Genomic DNA, 15,867 nt, shown 5'->3' with positions numbered 1-15,867 from the left:
CCCTCACCTAAGTCTGACTCCAAACAGCTGTAACGGTTCCCTGTTGATTTAGCTTCTGTCACCTTAAGTCTGACATTGTTTTTTACACAAAACACACACAGAACACACACACACACACACACACACACACACACACACACACACACACACACACACACAGAACACACACCCACACACACACACACCACACACACACAGAACACACACACACACAGAACACACACACACACACAGAACACACACACACACACAGAACACACACACACACACAGAACACACACACACACACACACAGAACACACACACACACACACACACACGGCTGTTGTTCCATGATGTCTGTAGTTCTGATAGCTATACTCCTTAGTCTGATTGCTGCTACTGACCTTTTCTGAAAACACTCACCAAAACCAAAAACACCATTTATGGACAAAACAATAGTTTCATTTTCTGTTTGTGTTTTCAATGACTCAATCACAATTTGTACGAGAAGGGTTTTAATTTAGATGTTCTCAGTTTACTCAGTGTATATTTACCGTCTGGACCCTCTACATCTTCCTGTGAATCCGCTGTGATATAAACATAAATCCCGCTGTCCTTTCCAGCTATGAAGTGGACTCTGTTTTATCTAAATGTTTTCCTGCTTCATTCTGTTCTGTGGAATTCTGTTCCTATTCCATACAGGCCCTGGTCGAAAGTAGTGCACAATATAGGGAATAGGGTGCAAGCCCTGGTCAAAAAGTAGTGCACAATATAGGGAATAGGGTGCCAGCCCTGGTTAAAAGTAGTGCGCTATATAGGGAATAGTGTTTCATTTGTGACCCTTGTGGAGTGTTTACTTTTGACATGCTGACTGTATTGTGCTGGCTCAGATATACTCTGTTCCTTTGGCTGAGTTCAGTGTCCTCCATGACCCAGCCTGACCCTGTCTGAGGTACTGCTCTAGGATAAGGAGAGAAGCTCAGACAGCAGACTGGACAGAGAATGTGGTGGTGGGACTCAGACAGCTGACTGGGGGGGGGGGGGGGGAGAGAGAGAGAGAGAGAGACTGACATGGACTCCACTCTTAAATTAAATGAAAATGTATTTTTCACATTCACCAAATACAACGTTCCCAACGTATCACAAATAATAAAAATAAATGTAACAAGAGGAATGAAATACAGAAGAATGGAGCTATATCAAAGGAGTACCAGATCAATGTGGAGCTTTATACAGGAAGTACCAGTACCAGATCAATGTGGAGCTATATACAGGAAGTACCAGTACCAGATCAATGTGGAGCTATATACAGGGAGAGTACCAGTACAGAGTCAATGTGGAGCTATATACAGGGAGTACCAGATTAATGTGGAGCAATATATACAGGAAGTACCAGATTAATGTGGAGCTATATACAGGGAGTACCAGATCAATGTGGAGCTAATTACAGGAAGTTACCAGATCAATGTGGAGCTATATACAGGGAGTACCAGATCAATATGGAGCTATATACAGGAAGTCCCAGATCAACGTGGAGACTATATACAGGAAGTACCAGATCAATGTGGAAGCTATATACAGGGAAGTACAGATCAATGTGGAGCTATATACAGGGAAGTACCAGATCAATGTGGAGCTATACAGGAAGTACCAGATCAATGTGGACTATATACAGGAGTAGTACCAGTACAGATCAATGTGGAGCTATACAGGACCAGTACCAGATCAAGTGGAGCTATATACAGGGTAAGTCCAGTACAGATCAATGTGGAGCTATATACAGGGAGACCAGTACCAATCAATGTGGAGCTATATACAGAAGTACCAGATCAATGTGGAGCTATATACAGGAGTACAGTACAGATCAATGTGGAGCTATATAACAGGAAGTACCAGATCAATGTGGAGCTATATACAGGAAGTACCAGATCAATTGGAGCTATAATACAGGGAGTACCAGATCATGTGGCTATATACAGGGAGTACCAGATCAATGTGGAGCTGTATACAGGAAGTACCAGATCAATGTGGAGCTATATACAGGAAGTACAGATCAATGTGGAGCTAATACGGAGTACAGATCAATGTGAAGCTATATACAGGGAGTACCAGATCAATGTGGAGCTATATACAGGAAGTACCAGTACCAGATCAATGTGGAGCTATATACAGGGAGTACCAGATCAATGTGGAGCTATATACAGTGTGTGTATAGTGTTTTTTGTATTTTTTGATTTTTTGATTTGCTATTTAGCAGTCTTATGGCTTCGGGGTATAAGCCGATGCTCCGGTACCATTTGCCGGCCAGTAGCACAGTGAACCCGTCTTGGATGGCTGGAGTCTTTCAACGGAGCTCGGCCCCTGTGATGTACTGGGACCGTCCGCACCATCCTCTCTAGCGAATTTGCGGTCGAGGGCGGTGCATTTGCAATACCAAGTGGTGATGCAGCCAGTCAAGATGCTCTCGATGGTGCAGCTGTAGAACTTGTTGAGACTCTGAGGACCCGTGACACATGTTTGGAGCCTCCTGATGGGGAAGAGGCTCTGTCGCCAGGCACCGTCTGTAGGGCTCTTGGCAAAACTACTATATAAGGTACCACTTTGGATGCTTCCCCTGTCTTGTCCTATGTCTCGACATGTCTCCATGACTAGGCCTTATGACTGCAGTATGACAACGCCAAGCTGGTGACCCCTGACCCCTATTTTAACAGGAAGGAACATAAGGAGCACGGAGGCTGTTTATACTAGTCAACATACCTCAACAGAGACACAAAGTCTGAGATGATCAACAATGAATGTGAGCACGAACGCACGCACGCACCCACACACACACACACACACACACACACACACACACACACACACACACACACACACACAACACACACACACACACACACACACACACACACACACACACACACACACACACACACACACACACACACACACACACAGGTTGGAGACGGAGTTTTAACTTTTTACTTAGATAACACCATGTTATCAGGGCTGGTAGATAACACCATGTTATCAGGGCTGTTAGATAACACCATGTTATCAGGGCTGGTAGATAACACCATGTTATCAGGGCTGGTAGATAACACCATGTTATCAGGGCTGGTTAATAACACATGTATCAGGGCTGGTAGATAACACCGTGTTATCAGGGCTGTGTAGATAACACCATGTTATCAGGGCTGTTAGATAACACCATGTTATCAGGGGTAGTAAACACCATGTATCAGGGCTGGTAGATAACACCAGTGTTATCAGGGCTGTTAGAAAATAACACCATGTTATCAGGGCTGTTAGATAACACCATGTTTATCAGGGCTGTGTTAGATAACACCATGTTATCAGGGCTGGTAGATAACACCATGTTATCAGGGCTGGTAGATAACACCATGTTATCAGGGCTGGTAGATAACACCGTGTTATCAGGGCTGGTAGATAACACCATGTTATCAGGGCTGGTAGATAACACCATGGTATCAGGGCTGTTAGATAACACGGTGTTATCAGGGCTGGTAGATAACACCATGTTATCAGGGCTGGTAGATAACACCATGTTATCAGGGCTGGTAGATAACACCATGGTATCAGGGCTGTTAGATAACACGGTGTTATCAGGGCTGGTAGATAACACCATGTTATCAGGGCTGGTAGATAACACCCATGTATCCGGGCTGGTAGATAACACCATGTTATCAGGGCTGTTAGATAACACCAGTTATCAGTGGTAGATAACACCATGTATCGGGCTGTTAGATAACACGTGTTATCAGGGCTGGTAGATAACACCATGTTATCAGGGCTGTTAGATAACACCATGTTATCATGGCTGTTAGATAACACCATGTTATCAGGGCTGGTAGATAACAACGTGTTATCAGGGCTGGTAGATAACAACGTGTTATCAGGGCTGGTAGATAACAACGTGTTATCAGGGCTGGTAGATAACAACGTGTTATCAGGGCTGGTAGATAACACCGTGTTATCAGGGCTGGTAGATAACACCATGTTATCAGGGCTGGTAGATAACACCATGGTATCAGGGCTGTTAGATAACACGGTGTTATCAGGGCTGGTAGATAACACCATGTTATCAGGGCTGGTAGATAACACCGTGGTATCAGGGCTGTTAGATAACACGGTGTTATCAGGGCTGTTAGATAACACGGTGTTATCAGGGCTGGTAGATAACACCGTGTTATCAGGGCTGGTAGATAACACCGTGTTATCAGGGCTGGTAGATAACACCGTGTTATCAGGGCTGTTAGATAACACCGTGTTATCAGGGCTGGTAGATAAACACCGTGTTATCAGGGCTTTTAGATAACACCGTGTTATCAGGGCTGTTAGATAACACCGTGTTATTCAGGGCTGTTAGAAACACCGTGTTATCAGGGCTGAGATAACACCGTGTTATCAGGGCTGTTAGATAACAAGTGTTATCAGGGCTGTTAGATAACACCGTGTTATTCAGGGCTGGTAGATAACACCGTGTTATCAGGGTGGTAGATAACACCGTGTTATCAGGGCTGGTAGATAACACGTGTTATCAGGGCTGGTAGATAACACCGTGTTATCAGGGCTGGTAGATAACACCGTGTTATCAGGGCTGGTAGATAACACCGTGTTATCAGGGCTGTTAGATAACACCATGTTATCAGGGCTGTTAGATAACACCATGTTATCAGGGCTGGTAGATAACACCATGTTATCAGGGCTGTTAGATAACACCATGTTATCAGGGCTGTTAGATAACACCGTGTTATCAGGGCTGGTAGATAACACCGTGTTATCGGGCTGGTAGAAACACCGTGTTATCAGGGCTGTTAGATAACACCGTGTTATCAGGGCTGGTAGATAAACACACGTGTTATCAGGGCTGGTTAGATAACACCGTGTTATCAGGGCTGTTAGAAACACCGTGTTATCAGGGTGTTAGATAACACGTGTTACAGGGCTGTTAGATAACACGGTGTTATCAGGGCTGTTAGATAACACGGTGTTATCAGGGCTGTTAGATAACACGGTGTTATCAGGGCTGTTAGATAACACGGTGTTATCAGGGCTGTTAGATAACACGGTGTTATCAGGGCTGTTAGATAACACGGTGTTATCAGGGCTGTTAGATAACACGTGTTATCAGGGCTGTTAGATAAACACGGTGTTATCAGGGCTGGTAGATAACACCGTGTTATCAGGGCTGGTAGATAACACCATGTTATCAGGGCTGGTAGATAACACCCAGTTATCAGGGCTGGTAGATAACACCATGTTATCAGGGCTGTTAGATAACACCATGTTATCAGGGCTGTTAGATAACACCCATGTTATCAGAGGCTGTTAGATAACACATGTTATCAGGGCTGTAGATAACACCATGTTATAGGGCTGTTAGATAACACCATGTTATCAGGGCTGTTAGATAACACCGTGTTATCAGGGCTGTTAGATAACACCGTTATCAGGGCTGTTAGATAACACCGTGTTATCAGGGCTGTTAGATAACACCGTGTTATCAGGGCTGTTAGATAACACAGTGTTATCAGGGCTGTTAGATAACACCGTGTTATCAGGGCTGGGTAGATAACACCGTGTTATCAGGGCTGGTAGATAACACCGTGTTATCAGGGCTGGTAGATAACACCGTGTTATCAGGCTGTTAGATAACCCGTGTTATCAGGGCTGGTAGATAACACCTGTTATCAGGGCTGGTAGATAACACCATGTTATCAGGGCTGGTAGATAAACCAGTTATCAGGTGGTAGATAACACCATGTTATCAGGGCTGTTAGATAACACCATGTTATCAGGGCTGGTAGATAACACCATGTTATCAGGGCTGTTAGATAACACCATGTTATCAGGGCTGTTAGATAACACCGTGTTATCAGGGCTGTTAGATAACACCGTGTTATCAGGGCTGTTAGATAACACGGTGTTATCAGGGCTGTTAGATAACACCGTGTTATCAGGGCTGTTAGATAACACCGTGTTATCAGGGCTGGTAGATAACACCGTGTTATCAGGGCTGTTAGATAACACCGTGTTATCAGGGCTGGTAGATAACACCGTGTTATCAGGGCTGTTAGATAACACCGTGTTATCAGGGCTGTTAGATAACACCGTGTTATCAGGGCTGGTAGATAACACCGTGTTATCAGGGCTGTTAGATAACACCGTGTTATCAGGGCTGTTAGATAACACCGTGTTATCAGGGCTGTTAGATAACACCGTGTTATCAGGGCTGGTAGATAACACCGTGTTATCAGGGCTGGTAGATAACACCGTGTTATCAGGGCTGGTAGATAACACCGTGTTATCAGGGCTGGTAGATAACACCGTGTTATCAGGGCTGGTAGATAACACCGTGTTATCAGGGCTGGTAGATAACACCGTGTTATCAGGGCTGTTAGATAACACCATGTTATCAGGGCTGGTAGATAACACCATGTTATCAGGGCTGGTAGATAACACCATGTTATCAGGGCTGTTAGATAACACCATGTTATCAGGGCTGTTAGATAACACCATGTTATCAGGGCTGTTAGATAACACCATGTTATCAGGGCTGTTAGATAACACCATGTTATCAGGGCTGTTAGATAACACCGTGTTATCAGGGCTGTTAGATAACACCATGTTATCAGGGCTGTTAGATAACACCGTGTTATCAGGGCTGGTAGATAACACCATGTTATCAGGGCTGGTAGATAACACCGTGTTATCTCAACATTCCTTTATCAGCCTGCAAACATTCTGTTACATAGACTCCCGTACAACAACATCTACTCTGAGTGGACAAAACATTAGGAACACCTTCCTAAAATTTAGTTGAACCTCCCCCTTTTGCCCTCAGAACAGCCTCAATTCGTCGGGTCATGGACTCTACAAGGTGTTGAAAGCGTTCCACAGGGATGCTGACCCCATGTTGACTCCGATGCTTCCCCACAGTTGTGTCAAGTTGGCTGGATGTCCTTTGGGTGGTGGACCATTCTTGATACACACAGGAAACTGTTGAGTGAGGAAAAACCCAGCAGCGTTGCAGTTCTTGACACAAACCGGGGCGCCTGGCACCTACCACCGTACCCTGTTAAAAAGCACTTACATTTTTTATCTTGGCTTTTCACCCTCTGAATGGCACAAATACACAATCCATGTCTCAATTGTCTCAAGGCTTACAAATCCTTCTTTAACATGTCTCCTCCCCTTCATCTACACTGATTGAAGTGGATTTAACAAGTGACATCAATAAGGGATCATATCTTCCACCTGGATTCACCTGGTCAGTCGATGTCATGGAAAGAGCAGGTGTTCTTAATGTTTTATACTTTAAGAACACATGTACAAAACAAAGAAGAACACATTAAGAGTGTATAAAAGTGTAAAAAAAATAGCTATTTTTGGGGAGTGGCTACTATATACTGAAAAAATATATAAATATACATTTCAACTATTTACAGTTAATTTAAGGAAATCAGTAAATTGAAATAAATGAATTAGGCTCTAATCTATGGATTTCACATGACTGTGCAGGGGTGCAACCATGGGTGGGCCTGGGAGAGCATGGGCCCACCCACTGGACAGCCAGGCCCACCCTCTCTGTAGCCAGGCCCAGCCAATCAGAATTAGTTTTTTCTCCACAAAAGGGCTTTACTACAGATCAGGGCCATCACAATAATGTGGAGATCAGTGAAGTGACACTTGTCTGTCTGTCTGTCTGTCTGTCTGTCTCTCAGCTGTTACGGGCAAGACTCACCAATTAACCAATTGGCTATTTAACATCTCTTATGTATTCATGCTCTAGTGAGTCCAGCAGCAACGAGAGAAACATTTGAGAAGCCTCTCTCTCTCTCTTCATCTTGTCCAAAGCCTCTCTCTCTCTCTTCATCTTGTCCAAAGCCTTCTCTCTCTCTCTTCATCTTGTCCAAAGCCTTCTCTCTTTTCCCTATTAAAAGTCCTTAAAATAGAGTGTTGTGAAGAGCGCTCGGCCGAGGCGTCTACGAGGCGTCTCTTCACATCATTTAATATGCAGGTCTTGTGACTGTGTTAACGCCCTGTAACGTCGTTAGGGTTGGAACGTTTAGGCTGATTCTGTGTTCTTTAATAGTAGACCAGGGTTCAAAAACTTTTTTGAAATAATTTCCAGTACTTGATTGAGCTTGCCTGGCTTAATGGAACAAAGATAATAAGTTACCGTACTGTAAAAACCTGCCTATCTGGCATTACAGGCAGACTAGAGGTAATGTGTAAAGGTTGTCAATGTCGTTCTCCTCCTCAGACGAGGAGGAGCATGGATCGGACCAAGATGCGGAGTAGGAGGTATTCATGATTTTAATGGCAAACCAACAAACACTACAAATTAACAAAACAACAAACGTGACTAACCTGCAACAGTCCTGTGTGGCCCAAACGCTGACACAGGAACAAACACCCACAAACCACCAGTGAAACCCTGGCTGCCTTAGTATGACTCCCAATCAGAGACAAACGATACACACCTGTCTCTGATTGAGAATCATACCAGGCCGAACACAAAAAGCCAACATAGAAATAGAAACCTAGACCAACCCACCCAACTCACGCCCTGACCAACTAAAACAAATACATAACAAAGGAAAACAGGTCAGGAACGTGACATAATGCTTAAAATATTTTAAATATTTCAAATACTATTTGAACCCTGGTCTGGAAGCTGTGCTGTTGATGATGTCTAAAATAGCATGCTAGCCAATGGCCGACGGTAGTCAGTTAACTGTAGTCTACCACCCCGGGGGCCTGTTATGTGGAGCTAGCTAGCAAACAGAGAGAGGATTCAAGAATTCAACGGCTGTCGTGAGAAACAAGGATTATTAAATGTGTCATCGTGTCTCCCAGTCCTCCCTGTCCTCCTCTCTGTCTCCGCTCACAGGATCTAACACTGCTTCCTCTGACACACCGCAGCCCTGGTCTGAGATACGTAGCCTGGTTCACTGATCTGTTTGGACTTTCTTGCCAACTCTGTGTGTGACAATGACAATTGGAGTTGACAAGACAGCACAAACAGATCTGGGACCAGGCTATTGCCCAGTTTCCACTAATGCAAGCACTACTGTATATCTCCAAACCTGTACGGTAAGGTATACAAAGGGTAGAGTATACCAAGGCTAGGGTATACCAAGGCTACGGTATGTCAAGGCTAGGGTATACCAAGGCTACGGTATGTCAAGGCTAGGGTATAACAGGGTTAGGGTATAACAAGGGTATGCCATGGCTAGGGTATACCAAGGCTACGGTATGCCAAGGCTAGGGTATACCAAGGGTATGTCAAGGCTAGGGTATACCAAGGCTAGGGTGTACCCGGGCTAGGGTATACCAAGGCTAGGGTATACCAAGGCTAGGGTATACCAAGGCTAAGGTATAACAAGGCTAGTGTATGCCAAGGATAGGGTGTACCAAGGCTAGGGTATACCAAGGCTAGGGTATGTCAAGGCTAAGGTATACCAAGGCTAGGGTATACCAAGGCTAGGGTATGCCAAGGCTATGGTGTACCAAGGCTAGGGTATGCCAAGGCTAGGGTATGCCAAGGCTATGGTGTACCAAGGCTAGGGTATACCAAGGCTAGGGCGTACCAAGGCTAGGGTGTACCAAGGCTAGGGTATACCAAGGCTAGGGTATACCAAGGCGAGGGTATGCCAGGGCTAGGGTATACCAAGGCGAGGGTATGCCAGGGCTAGGGTATACCAGGGCGAGGGTATGCCAGGGCTAGGGTATGCCAAGGCTAGGGTATGCCGTCACACAATAGACTGGCAAAACACAAAAACAAGCTATTCTCATAACATGTTGGGATTGTTTTACCATGAGCCAAAAGCAAAACAAGTATTTCTGTTAACTGGAAAAAAGGGACAAAACATTATTTGTCTTGTAAGGAACACTTCCGTTTCCAGCCTGTGAGGTAGCATATTTCTCCAATATCAGAGAGCTGAAGCTAGCCTGGTACCAGATCTGTTTCTGTTTTGTTGTCAACTCCTATGGTCTTAACAGCTGGCAAGACAGCACCAACAGATATGTAACCAGGCTATGTATAAACAGACAAAAACATTATAACTTTTAATGCTGATACTGATGATACTGTTGATGATACTGCTGATACTGTTGATACTGTTGATACTGTTGATGATACTATTGATACTGTTGATACTATTGATACTGCTGATACTGTTGATGATACTGCTGATACTGTTGATACTGCTGATACTGTTGATGATACTATTGATACTATTGATACTATTGATACTATTGATACTATTGATACTATTGATACTGTTGATACTGCTGATACTGTTGATGATACTGCTGATACTGTTGATACTGTTGATGATACTGCTGATACTGTTGATACTGCTGATACTGTTGATGATACTATTGATACTATTGATACTATTGATACTATTGATACTATTGATACTATTGATACTGTTGATACTGCTGATACTGTTGATGATACTGCTGATACTGTTGATACTAATGATACTATTGATACTATTGATACTATTGATACTATTGATACTGCTGATACTGCTGATACTGTTGATGATACTGCTGATACTGTTGATACTGTTTGATAATGTTGATACTGTTGATACTGTTGATACTGTTGATACTGCTGATACTGCTGATACTGTTGATGATACTGCTGATACTGTTGATACTGTTGATGATACTATTGATACTGTTGATACTATTGATACTGCTGATACTGTTGATGATACTGCTGATACTGTTGATACTGCTGATACTGTTGATGATACTATTGATACTATTGATACTATTGATACTATTGATACTATTGATACTATTGATACTGTTGATACTGCTGATACTGTTGATGATACTGCTGATACTGTTGATACTGTTGATGATACTGCTGATACTGTTGATACTGCTGATACTGTTGATGATACTATTGATACTATTGATACTATTGATACTATTGATACTATTGATACTGTTGATACTGCTGATACTGTTGATGATACTGCTGATACTGTTGATACTGTTGATACTGTTGATACTGTTGATACTGTTGATACTGTTGATACTATTGATACTGTTGATACTGTTGATACTGTTGATACTGATGATACTATTGATACTGCTGATACTGCTGATACTGTTGATACTGTTGATACTGTTGATACTGATGATACTATTGATACTGCTGATACTGCTGATACTGTTGATACTGCTGATACTGTTGATACTGTTGATGATACTTCTGATACTGTTGATACTGTTGATACTGTTGATACTGTTGATACTGTTGATGATACTTCTGATACTGTTGATACTGTTGATACTGTTGATACTGTTGATACTGTTGATACTTCTGATACTGTTGATACTGTTGATACTGTTGATACTGTTGATACTGTTGATACTGTTGATGATACTTCTGATACTGTTGATACTGTTGATACTGTTGATACTGTTGATACTGTTGATACTTCTGATACTGTTGATACTGTTGATACTGTTGATACTATTGATACTGATGATACTGTTGATGATACTATTGATACTGTTGATACTATTGATACTGATGATACTGTTGATGATACTATTGATACTGTTGATACTATTGATACTGATGATACTGTTGATGATACTTCTGATACTGCTGATACTGTTGATACTGTTGATACTGATGATACTGTTGATACTGCTGATACTGCTGATACTGTTGATGATACTTCTGATACTGCTGATACTGTTGATACTGTTGATACTGTTGATACTATTGATACTGTTGATACTATTGATACTATTGATACTGATGATACTGTTGATACTGTTGATACTGTTGATACTGTTGATGATACTGTTGATACTGTTGATACTGTTGATACTGATGATACTGTTGATACTGTTGATACTGATGATACTGCTGATACTGTTGATACTGTTGATACTGTTGATACTGTTGATACTGTTGTTGATACTGATGATACTGTTGATACTGTTGATACTGTTGATACTGTTGATACTGTTGATACTGTTGATACTGTTGTTGATACTGCTGATACTGTTGATACTGCTGATACTGTTGATACTGTTGATACTGTTGATACTGTTGATACTGTTGATACTGTTGATACTGTTGTTGATACTGATGATACTGTTGATACTGTTGATACTAATGATGATACTGTTGATACTGTTGATACTGTTGATACTGTTGATACTGTTGATACTAATGATACTAATGATACTGTTGATGATAATGCTGATACTGTTGATACTGTTGATACTGTTGATACTGTTGATACTGTTGATACTGTTGATACTAATGATACTAATGATACTGCTGATACTGTTGATACTGTTGATACTGTTGATACTGATGATACTGTTGATACTGATGATACTGTTGATACTGTTGATACTGTTGATACTGTTGATACTGTTGATGATACTGCTGATACTGTTGATACTGATGATACTGATGATGATACTGTTGATACTGCTGATACTGTTGATACTGTTGATACTGTTGATACTGTTGATGATACTGCTGATACTGCTGATACTGTTGATACTGTTGATACTGTTGATACTGCTGATACTGTTGATACTGTTGATACTGATGATACTGTTGATACTGTTGATACTGTTGATACTGCTGATACTGTTGATACTGCTGATACTGCTGATACTGTTGATACTGCTGATACTGCTGATACTGCTGATACTGCTGATACTGTTGATACTGCTGATACTGATGATACTGCTGATACTGCTGATACTGTTGATACTGTTGATACTGTTGATACTGTTGATACTGATGATACTGTTGATACTGATGATACTGTTGATACTGTTGATACTGTTGATACTGTTGATACTGTTGATACTGCTGATACTGTTGATACTGCTGATACTGCTGATACTGTTGATACTGCTGATACTGATGATACTGCTGATACTGCTGATACTGTTGATACTGTTGATACTGTTGATACTGATGATACTGTTGATACTGATGATACTGTTGATACTGTTGATACTGTTGATACTGTTGATGATACTGCTGATACTGTTGATACTGATGATACTGATGATGATACTGTTGATACTGCTGATACTGTTGATACTGTTGATACTGTTGATACTGTTGATGATACTGCTGATACTGCTGATACTGTTGATACTGTTGATACTGTTGATACTGCTGATACTGTTGATACTGTTGATACTGATGATACTGTTGATACTGTTGATACTGTTGATACTGTTGATACTGTTGATACTGCTGATACTGTTGATGATACTGTTGATGATACTGTTGATGATACTGTTGATGATACTGTTGATGATACTGTTGATGATACTGTTGATGATACTGTTGATGATACTGTTGATGATACTGCTGATACTGCTGATACTGTTGATGATACTGCTGATACTGTTGATACTGCTGATACTGATGATACTGCTGATACTGCTGATACTATTGATACTGTTGATGATACTGATGATACTGCTGATACTGCTGATACTGTTGATGATACTGCTGATACTGTTGATACTGCTGATACTGCTGATACTGCTGATACTATTGATACTGCTGATACTGCTGATACTGCTGATACTGCTGATACTGCTGATACTATTGATACTGTTGATGATACTGATGATACTGCTGATACTGCTGATACTGTTGATGATACTGTTGATGATACTGTTGATGATACTGTTGATGATACTGTTGATGATACTGATGATACTGCTGATACTGTTGATACTGCTGATACTATTGATACTATTGATACTGTTGATGATACTGATGATACTGCTGATACTGCTGATACTGTTGATGATACTGCTGATACTGTTGATGATACTGATGATACTGCTGATACTGCTGATACTGTTGATGATACTGCTGATACTGCTGATACTGCTGATACTGCTGATACTATTGATACTGTTGATGATACTGCTGATACTGTTGATACTGCTGATGATACTGCTGATACTGCTGATACTGCTGATACTGCTGATACTATTGATACTGTTGATGATACTGATGATACTGCTGATACTGCTGATACTGCTGATACTATTGATACTGCTGATACTGCTGATACTGTTGATACTGTTGATACTGTTGATACTGTTGATACTGTTGATACTGTTGATACTGTTGATACTGTTGATGATACTGATGATACTGTTGATACTGTTGATACTAATGATGATACTGTTGATACTGCTGATACTGATGATACTATTGATACTGTTGATGATACTGCTGATACTGCTGATACTGCTGATACTATTGATACTGTTGATGATACTGCTGATACTGCTGATACTGATGATACTATTGATACTGTTGATGATACTGCTGATACTGCTGATACTGATGATACTGTTGATGATACTGCTGATACTGCTGATACTGATGATACTATTGATACTGTTGATGATACTGCTGATACTGCTGATACTGCTGATACTGCTGATACTATTGATACTGTTGATGATACTGATGATACTGCTGATACTGCTGATACTGCTGATACTATTGATACTGCTGATACTGCTGATACTGTTGATACTGTTGATACTGTTGATACTGTTGATACTGTTGATACTGTTGATACTGTTGATGATACTGATGATACTGTTGATACTGTTGATACTAATGATGATACTGTTGATACTGTTGATACTGTTGATACTGTTGATACTGTTGATACTAATGATACTAATGATACTGTTGATGATAATGCTGATACTGTTGATACTGTTGATACTGTTGATACTGTTGATACTATTGATACTGTTGATACTGTTGATACTAATGATACTAATGATACTGTTGATGATAATGCTGATACTGCTGATACTGATGATGATAATGCTGATACTGTTGATACTGTTGATACTGCTGATACTGTTGATACTGATGATACTGATGATACTGATGATACTGTTGATACTGTTGATACTGCTGATACTGCTGATACTGTTGATACTGTTGATACTGTTGATACTGCTGATACTGTTGATACTGCTGATACTGTTGATACTGTTGATACTGTTGATACTGTTGATACTGATGATACTGTTGATACTGTTGATACTGTTGATACTAATGATACTAATGATACTGTTGATGATAATGCTGATACTGTTGATACTGTTGATACTGTTGATACTGTTGATACTGTTGATACTGTTGATGATACTATTGATACTGTTGATGATACTATTGATACTGTTGATACTGCTGATACTGTTGATACTGTTGATACTGTTGATACTGTTGATACTGTTGATACTGTTGATACTAATGATACTAATGATACTGTTGATACTGTTGATACTGTTGATACTGTTGATACTAATGATACTAATGATACTGTTGATGATACTGTTGATACTGTTGATACTGTTGATACTAATGATACTGTTGATACTAATGATACTAATGATACTGTTGATGATAATGCTGATACTGCTGATACTGATGATGATAATGCTGATACTGTTGATACTGTTGATGATACTGTTGATGATACTGTTGATGATACTGTTGATACTGTTGATACTGTTGATGATACTGTTGATACTATTGATACTGTTGATACTGCTGATACTGTTGATACTAATGATACTAATGATACTGTTGATGATAATGCTGATACTGCTGATACTGATGATGATAATGCTGATACTGTTGATACTGTTGATACTGCTGATACTGTTGATACTGTTGATACTAATGATACTAATGATACTGTTGATGATAATGCTGATACTGCTGATACTGATGATGATAATGCTGATACTGTTGATACTGTTGATGATACTGTTGATACTGTTGAT

Source organism: Salvelinus namaycush, chromosome 19 (genome assembly GCF_016432855.1).
Source record: "Salvelinus namaycush isolate Seneca chromosome 19, SaNama_1.0, whole genome shotgun sequence".
Taxonomy (NCBI): domain Eukaryota; kingdom Metazoa; phylum Chordata; class Actinopteri; order Salmoniformes; family Salmonidae; genus Salvelinus; species Salvelinus namaycush.
This window is presented reverse-complemented; position numbering follows the sequence as displayed.